Source organism: Eubalaena glacialis, chromosome 13 (assembly GCF_028564815.1).
Source record: "Eubalaena glacialis isolate mEubGla1 chromosome 13, mEubGla1.1.hap2.+ XY, whole genome shotgun sequence".
In the NCBI taxonomy this organism is placed as follows: Eukaryota; Metazoa; Chordata; class Mammalia; order Artiodactyla; family Balaenidae; genus Eubalaena; species Eubalaena glacialis.
Genome location: NC_083728.1, coordinates 16,546,205 through 16,555,894, shown reverse-complemented (window position 1 = coordinate 16,555,894; position 9,690 = coordinate 16,546,205). Strand labels below are relative to the sequence as shown.

The following is a 9,690-nucleotide window of genomic DNA, read 5'->3' as shown; positions in this document are numbered from 1 at the left end:
GTGAATACTTGTGAAGCGCTTAGCACAGTGCCTGGTATTTGGTAAGAACTCGGTCCTTCTGGGTGTAAATAATACAGTGAGGCTGAGCTGGGCAGGCTCTTCGGGTGGTACTGGTGGGGCAGGGGGTGTGCTGTCTCCACCCCTCCTGGTCCCCTCACCATTCCAGGCCCTGTTTGGGAAGTGCTTCAGCCCGGTTGCCTATGCCTCCAAGCAGTCATGCTGACTCAGGTTAGAAAATCAATGTGTGACCAGAAAAACACAGCTGGGCTCTCACCTCTTCTGGGAAATCCACACAGCCAGCCCACGGCACGTCTTTATTTCAAGTCAGAGAGGTGACCAGCTCTATTCTGGGTTCTGATTCCGAGGCTCTTATGAACAAAAAGCTTGGCACACAGAGAAACAGAAGTCTCTGGCTCACGGGGCCCACGGATCATGAGCCTCGCACGACTCCCTGATGGGGTCAGGCATATCTGGCACCTGCCAAGCCCCTGACTTCTCCCAGTCCTGGTCTGGATAATTCTCAAGCCAAGTCAGGCTCTGGATGGCTGGTTGGGCAACCCATGACCTCAGACTGGGTCAGATCCATCAGGTGAGCATCCGGTTAAGAGCAGGGAACATTTCGTCCTTCAGATTCACAGGGCCAAAGAGTATGAACCCTCCCCATCCACAATTCAAACCCGTGACACGGCCAGTTACTTTGAGCAAGTTCCTTCACGCCTCTGAGTTCTCATCTGTCAAATGCAGGCTAATGAGCATCTCCACCTTCTAGGACTGTTGTGAGATTCAGGTAATGAGTGTCAAGGGATGGCACAGACATTGGCAGGCACTCAGTAAGGGGGGTGGAGGGTTATTATCACAAACGGGGGCACTGGGCACCAAATAGAAAACAGTAAGAGCCACTGGGGAGCCAGACTGCCTGGGTTCAAAACCAGGCTACTCTCACCTTCTGTGTGGCCATGGAAAACCTTTCTGAGTCTCAGTTTTCATCTCTGTAAAATGGGAATAATAATAATAGGGTTATGAGGAGTCAGTTAGATTAGATGAACAGTGCCTGGCACATAATAATCACTTAATAAGCATTAACTACTTTTGATTAGTCACACAAGTTAGTCATGGCACTGAAATCACACCGGTGACGGTGTTTGACAGGATTAACAGGGACCGGAACTCATATTTAGTGAGTACCTACTATGTAGCTGGTGCTCCCAGAAGCCATATATTCATAGATGTGTGTATGTACACACATCCACAAACACACAGTGAGGTAGGTGCTTATGTTTTCATTTTTTAAAACCTTTATATTGTAAAACAAACTACAGATGCAGAAAATCATACAAATTAAAATTGTAGCTTAGTGAGTTATCTCAAGGGAAACACCCTTGTACGTACCACCCGGTCACAACATAGAACTTTGCAGCCACCCCAGAGGCCCCTCCATGTACCCCATCCCAGTCACAGCCCCTCCCCCCAAAAGTAACCACTTACCGGACTTTTATAGTAATTTTATCCTTGAATTTAAAAAAAATTTTATTTATTTATTTTTGCCTGCATTGGGTCTTCGTTGCTTTCTCTAGTTGCGGAGAGCGGGGGCTACTCTTTGTTGCGGTGCGCGGGATTCTCATTGCGGTGGCTTCTCTTGTTGCGGAGCACGGGCTCTAGGCACGCAGGCTTCAGTAGTTGTGGCTCGCAGGCTGTAGAGCACAGGCTCAGTAGTTGCGGCTCACGGGCTTAGTTGCTCTGCGGTGTGTGGGATCTTCCTGGACCAGGGCTCGAACCCGTGCCTCCTGCAGTGGCAGGCAGATTCCTAACCACTGCGCCACCAGGGAAGTCCCTACCCTTTCATTTCTAAATGGTTTAATCATCCAAGTGTGCATCCCTAGACATTAAAGTTTAGTTTTGCCCATTTTTTAAAAATTTGATATGTTTTTAGGCCTCTTTTAATCCAAAGTTTCCCTCTATATCTCTTTCTTTCCCTTGCAGTTTATCTGTTGAAGAACTGAGGCTGATTGACCTGGAGAGTTTCTCAAAGTCTGGATTTTGTCAATTGCATCCTCATGCTACAGCTCAGCATGGCCCTTTGACCTCTTCATTTCCTGCAAATTAGCAGCTGGATCAGACCTAGGTTCCATCCTGTCGGCATGATTTTAGGCAGTTCTGTGTTCTTTTATCGAGAAGCACATAGATGGCTGGAGTTTCGCTCTTTTCTTGCTGTTAGCTGCTATCGTGTACAATGGCTAAGATATATTAATACATTGCAGGTTGCAAAATGACAATATTGCATCATTTTTTTTCCTGTATTAGTGGTAATAAATTCATAAGAAGATGCTTTTCTTAATCTATGACTTGTTTACCCAGTGGTAGAGTTCGCATAGGAAAAGCAATGCCATCCTCAGAAGGTAAGCAATTAGTGTTTTTGCCAAATATTATTATGAACTTAGGGACTGAAACATACTTGATGAGTTTCAATCGATTGCAGTTATTGTCTTTGTTGCAGCTGAAATTGTCCCATCTTCAGGTTGGTTTCTGAGTCCTTTGGATGTGACCCTAGGGCCTTTGATAGTTTCCTTGTTGTCTGATATGACAAGATATTCCAGGCTTATCTTGTATATTTCCTGCTGCTGATCTGGAATCAGCAGTTTCTCCAGGATGTCCTTTTATTTTTTTAAATAGAAAATGGCATTTCAAGACTAGAATCTGAGTGGTAGGTACTACTAGAATAGTCATTGTTTCTATGCCTTTCTAGTGGATAGAACTAGGTATTTTATATCTATAAATATTTATATATAAATACATATGTACATAAAATATACCTACATATGTATATGTATACAAATATACATATATTACATATGTATACACATATAAAAATATATGTATATATGTATATATTTATACATACATATGTATATTTTATGTATGTATATATATTTATATGTATGTGTGTATATACATACATAGTATGCATATATTTTTTTTTAAAAGTCACCTCTTGAACTCATACTGATTTTTCCAATGCAAATATAGCATTACAGGGCTTTTAATTAACCTCTTCTATATTACATCTGTATGTCCTTTCCCTCCACACTTAGAATATTTGATTTTCAAGGACACAGGAGATGATAAAATTGAAAGATTCTATAATTACTGATTTGCTTTAGCCCACTTTACACATACAACAGTCTTAGAATAACTATAGTAAAACTACCGCTGTCAATTAGAATATTGAAAATGGGTACAAAAAATTTTGATACACCATTCCCATTGTCTACCACTCTGAGGGACTGTACTACAGCTACATTGCTAGAGCATATAGGCATTACATGCTTTATTGTCTCTCTTTTTACCATCATTTAGCTTTAGTTCTACCAGTAGATATATATTGAATGCTTAACCATTCCTGAAGCTCACTCCCTAGTAGACTCTTCAGAAAGGGCTCATGGAGAAAGTACTCCCTGAGTGCTTTCAGGTTGATAATAGTTCTTTACAGAAAGTCAGTTTTGCTGGATATAAAATCTTTGACTAATACTTTCTTTCTTTGAGTATCTTAAATATATTACATCCTTTGTTTCTGGCAGAAAGCACTGCTGATGAAGAGTCTGATTATAACCTCATAATAAAATCTTTTTGTCTAGATGCCCAAGATGCCTAAAGAATTTTTCTTGGTTACATGGCAATAACTGCAGCAAAGCGAGAGCCTCGGAGACGCCGCTGCCACCAGCACAGCCGGAGACCTGAGCCGACACTGGGGGCTGTCCGTGGGCCCCGCACTCCCTAGATGAGTCAGAGAAGTCGCGTTGTATCAGAGTAAGATGGACGGTAGCTTTGATTGTGATTGTGGCGAGCTGGAGCCACCTGATCACTAACAAAAGACATCTGTTAACCAACAGCCACCAGGGCTTCCTGTTGAAATATACAGCAACAAAGGAAGAAAAGAAGCAAAACGGAAACAGTGCTTACCAGCACCTTAGAAAGATGCTGCTCAGGATCAGTCCAACACTGAATGTACCTGCACTGTGAGGGGAATGTTTAAAGAAGCCTGTTGTGTGCAGATTTATTCACATTTTAGTTAAATGTTAAATCCTTCAGCACAGTAAATCTGAGTGCATAGTATGTCATTTCATTCCGTTTGAGTTTCTTGAGTGTTTTCTTTAAATGCCTGCAGAGTTGCTGCCCCTTTCTTGAACTATGAGTACTGCAATCTTTTTCATTCTCAGTATGAGTAGAGCTTTTTGAGCTTTAAATCTAAGGGGAACTCAACAGGCCTGGTTGGCATATGCAATGAAACCATCTTGCTGTGGAAGCAAAATTAATTTTTTTCTACCTTTTTGAAAGATCTTTCCTTTTGATGCCAGTTTCCTTCCTTATCTATACAAGTTCAACAATTCAGAAGGAAAAGGCAATAGTAAGGGTTTCAAAATGGCAGAGAAATTTGAAAGTCTCATAAACATTCATGGTTTTGATCTGGGCTCTAGGTATATGGACTTAAAACCATTGGGTTGTGGAGGCAATGGCTTGGTTTTTTCTGCTGTAGACAATGACTGTGACAAAAGAGTAGCCATCAAGAAAATTGTCCTTATTGATCCCCAGAGTGTCAAACATGCTCTACGTGAAATCAAAATTATTAGAAGACTTGACCATGATAACATTGTGAAGGTGTTTGAAATTCTTGGTCCTAGTGGAAGCCAGTTAACAGATGATGTGGGGTCTTACCGAACTGAACAGTGTTTACATTGTTCAGGAGTACCTGGAGACAGACTTGGCTAATGTGCTGGAGCAGGGCCCGTTACTGGAAGAGCATGCCAGGCTTTTCATGTATCAGCTGCTACGTGGGCTCAAATATATTCCCTCAGCAAACGTACTGCACAGAGATCTCAAACCAGCTAATCTTTTCATTAATACTGAAGACTTGGTGCTGAAGATAGGCGGATAGGCGACTTTGGTCTTGCACAGATCATGGATCCCCATTATTCCCATAAGGGTCATCTTTCTGAAGGATTGGTTACTAAATGGTACAGATCTCCATGTCTTTTACTTTCTCCTAATAATTATACTAAAGCCATTGACATGGGCTGCAGGCTGCATCTTTGCTGAAATACTGACTGGTAAAACTCTTTGCAGGTGTCCATGAACTTGAACAGATGCAGCTGATTTTAGAATCTATTCCTGTCGTACAGGAGGAAGATCGTCAGGAGCTGCTCAGCGTAATTCCAGTTTACATTAGAAATGACATGACTGAGCCACACAAACCTTTAACTCAGCTGCTTCCGGGAATTAGTCGAGAAGCACTGGATTTCCTGGGACAAATTTTGACATTTAGCCCCATGGATCGGTTGACAGCAGCAGAAGTGCCTTCCCATCCTTACATGAGCATTTATTCTTTTCCAATGGATGAGCCAATTTCAAGTCATCCTTTTCATATTGAAGATGAAGTTGATGATATTTTGCTTATGGATGAAACTCATAGTCACATTTATAACTGGGAAAGGTACCATGATTGTCAATTTTCAGACCATGATTGGCCTATGCATAACAACTTTGATATTGATGAAGTTCAGCTTGGCCCAAGAGCTCTGTGCCATGTCACTGATGAAGAAGAAGTACAAGTCGATCCTTGAAAATATTTGGATGGAGATCGTGAAAAGTATTTGAAGGATCCTGCTTTTGACACCAGTTACTCTACTGAGCCTTGTTGGCAATACTCAGATCATCATGAAAACAAATACTGTGATCTGGAGTGTAGCCATACTTGTAACTACAAAACGAGGTCATCATCATATTTAGATAACTTAGATTGGAGAGAGAGTGAAGTTAATCATTACTGTGAACCCAAGCTTATTATAGATCTTTCCAATTGGAAAGAACAAAGCAAAGAAAAATCTGATAAGAAAGGCAAGTCAAAATGTGAAAGGAATGGATTGGTTAAAGCCCAGATAGCTCTAGAGGAAGCATCACAGCAACTGGCTGAAAAAGAAAGGGAAAAGAATCAGGGATTTGACTTTGATTCCTTTATTGCAGGAACTATTCAACTTAGTTCACAACATGAGCCTACTGATGTTGTTGACAAATTAAATGACTTGAATAGCTCAGTGTCCCAACTATAATTGAAAAGTTTGATATCAAAGTCAGTAAGCCGAGAAAAGCAGGAGAAAGTAATGGCCAATTTGGCTCAATTAGAAGCCTTGTACCAGTCTTCTTGGGATAGCCAGTTTGTGGGTGGTGGGGAGGTCTGTTTTCTCATAAATCAGTTTTGTTGTGAGGTAAGGAAGGATGAGCAAATTGAAAAGGAAGACACTTACAGTACCAGTTACCTGGACAAGTTCTTTAGCAGGAAAGGGGATACTGAAATGCTAGAAACTGAGCCGGTAGAGGATGGGAAGCTTGGGGAGAGAGGAAATGAGGAAGGATTTCTGAACAACAGTGGGGAGTTCCTCTTTAACAAGCAGCTTGAATCCATAGGCATCCCACAGTTTCACAGTCCAGTTGGGTCACTACTTAAGTCAATACAGGCCGCATTAACACCTTCTGCTATGAAATCTTCCCCTCAGATTCCTCATAAAACATACAGCAGCATTCTGAAACATCTGAACTAAAACACTCAGCAGACATTTCTTTTTGTATTCATGAAATGTGTTTTGTCTTCTTTATTACTAGTGTTTAAGTCATTTTTTTACTGGAAACAGATGGTGTCATTTAGAAAGGATTTTTTTCTTGGTTTTTAGAATCCAGACTTTTTTCCTACATGTGAAATGGTTTTCATTTTAACTGGCATGTCGTTTGCACACAAAAATAAAGAATAGAGCAAAATAACGCAATGCAGGAGGAGACAAAAGAAATGCACTAAGGGGCTTCCCTGGTGGCGCAGTGGTTGAGAATCTGCCTGCTAATGCAGGGGACACGGGTTCGAGCCCTGGTCTGGGAGGATCCCACATGCCGCGGACCAACTAGGCCCGTGAGCCACAACTACTGAGCCTGCGTGTCTGGAGCCAGTGCTCCGCAACAAGAGAGGCCACGACAGTGAGAGGCCCGCGCACCGCGATGAAGAGTGGCCCCCGCTTGCCGCAACAGGAGAAAGCCCTCGCACAGAAACGAAGACCCAACACAGCCATAAATAAATAAATAAATAAAATTAAAAAAAAAAAAAAAAGAAATGCACTAAGACAAGTAAAAAACATTCTCTCATAGAACAATGATCTGTTTTACAGGAAACAAAAATCTTGCCTTGAAATTTACACAGTGAGACTGTACATAATTGCATGAAAATATCTATTTTTTTTCCTAAAACATTTTTCATTCATGAGTATTTTCAAGTTTTTCATACTGTACACATTTCTTAAAAACACATGATACCAGCAGCAACTGAAAATGAATGCCAAATTTGGTACACATGTGTTATCTACCTCAAGGTAACAAAAGTATGTGGCAAAACATATACCACCCATAGCGCTTCACAATATGCACTTCTATTTAGCCAACATTTATTGCAGTAAACTATTCTTAATAAGATTCACTCACTGTTTATAAATGTTCTGGTATGCATTCTTTATAGTGAAGTGTTACTACATCACATCTTATTTATTTTAGCCAATCAGTATATTTCCTGTATTTAATTATAAAAAGTTAACTTAGTTTTTGAAATTTATTTGCAAATACACTTTTTCCATTTGGCACTATGGTTTGTTGCCTACTTAGCTGAATATATAATGTCAGCTTATCCTAAGGCTGTCCATGTACTTAATTTACTTAAGTATTCATTTTAACTAAAGCGCTCACTGCATATAGGAATTTGTACTTTGGAGGTGCTTGATCTATCTACAAAGAAAAATTAGGAATTACTTTACTATAAAACGCTCCTACAAGTCTTAATTGTGTTTATTTTAAAAAAAAACTGTAATGTTAGACATGTGTGCATGGAAGTAATTAAGGTACATCATTATTGTAGTTTAAAAGTTGTACATGAGGGGCTTCCCTGGTGGCGCAGTGGTTAAGAATCCGCCTGCCAATGCAGGGGACACGGGTTCAAGCCCTGGTCCAGGAAGATCCCACATGCCGCGGAACAACTAAGCCCGTATGCCACAACTACTGAGCCTGTGCTCTACAGCCTGCGAGCCACAACTACTGAGCCCACGTGCTGCAACTACTGAAGCCCGGGCGCCTAGAGCCTGTGCTCTGCAACAAGAGAAGCCACCGCAATGAGAAGTCCAAGCACCGCAAAGAAGAGTAGCCCCTGCTCGCCACAACTAGAGAAAGCCCGTGCTCAGCAACAAAGATCCAACGCAGCCAAAAATAAATAAAAATAAAAATAAATAAATTTATGGAAAACAAGAAGTAGGCATGCATTAAATACTAATATGGAATGATTACCATGATGTATTTTTAAAAAAAAGTTGTACATAAGACATATTTTGTTTTTACTGTATGTTTTTACTGAATGATCTATTCCCCATCCCAAGGCAAGCATGAATAAAATTAGGTTAAATGTAAAAAAAAAAAATTTTTTTTTCTTTTCTCTTTGAAAACTAGTCATTTTACCAAACTATGTCGTTTTTTAAAATTTAATTAATTAATTTATTTATTTTTTGGCTGTGTTGGGTCTTCGTTGCTGTGCGCGGGCTTTCTCTAGTTGCGGCGAGCGGGGGCTACTCTTCATTGCGGCGCGCGGGCTCAGTAGTTGTGGCCCGCGGGCTCAGTAGTTGTGGCTCACGGGCTTTAGAGCCCAGGCTCAGTAGTTGTGGCACATGGGCTTAGTTGCTCCGTGGCATGTGGGGTCTTCCTGGACCAGGGCTCGAACCCGTGTCCCCTGCACTGGCGGGTGGATTCTTAACCATTGCGCAACCAGGAAAGTCCCTAAACTATGTCTTGATATTGGTCATTCTGGGTCATTGATGTATTCCCTTGCTTTGATTTTTTTTTTTTTTTCCCTTCAGTGACTCCTGTTATTCATATGTTGGATTTTCATTGCCTATCTTTAATATATGTCACTTCCTCTCAAATTCTTTTGTTTTTAATTTTCATTTTTACAAATTGCCCCCTTTTTCCTATTTATCTCAAAACAATATTTGCTGATTTTATTTTTGCCCTTATATTCCATTTAGTTTAGTTTTCATTTTTTAAAATAGTTTTTCTTTTATCTTTAGTTCTTGCACAAGATATCACCACTTTTCTGAATTTTTATAATTCTGATTTATGTTGTTCTTTTTTGTCCTATCTTTTTGTGAATATCTTTTAGCCTGTTTTAATCTTTTTTTAAAAATGTCTTTTTGGAATGCTTTCACTGTCTGTAGGGATGTTATTTTCCTCTTTATTCTCTCTCCCTCTGTCTCTCTCTTTCATAGTAAATTTTGTATTCCCAGGATTTGATTTTGATACTTTTCCATTGCTTGTTTTAACGTGAGACTGGTTTTTCTGAACACTGAGAAGGAGGCTTGGTTAAGATAGCTTTTCTGTCTTCACAGAGCTCTCCTTTCTGTTGTTTCTGCATATTGTGAAAAAAAACCCAAAACTATGGCCTGTTCTCTGAGGTTTTTCTGGCTCTGTTCCCCGCCCTCACTTTCTTTTTTTATTTTATTTTACACTGGGATGTAGTTGATTAACAATGTTGTGTTAGTTTCAGGTGTACAGAACAGTGATTCAGTTATATATTCATATACATGTATCTGTTCTTTTTCAAATTCTTTTCCCATTTAGGTTGTT

At 40.2% G+C, this 9,690-nt stretch overlaps 1 pseudogene; it reads left to right on the top strand.

Moving 5' to 3' along the window:
- The first annotated feature begins 4,416 nt into the window (after positions 1 to 4,416).
- On the top strand, positions 4,417 to 6,590 carry LOC133103547 (mitogen-activated protein kinase 6-like; annotated as a pseudogene).
- The last annotated feature ends 3,100 nt before the right edge of the window (positions 6,591 to 9,690 follow it).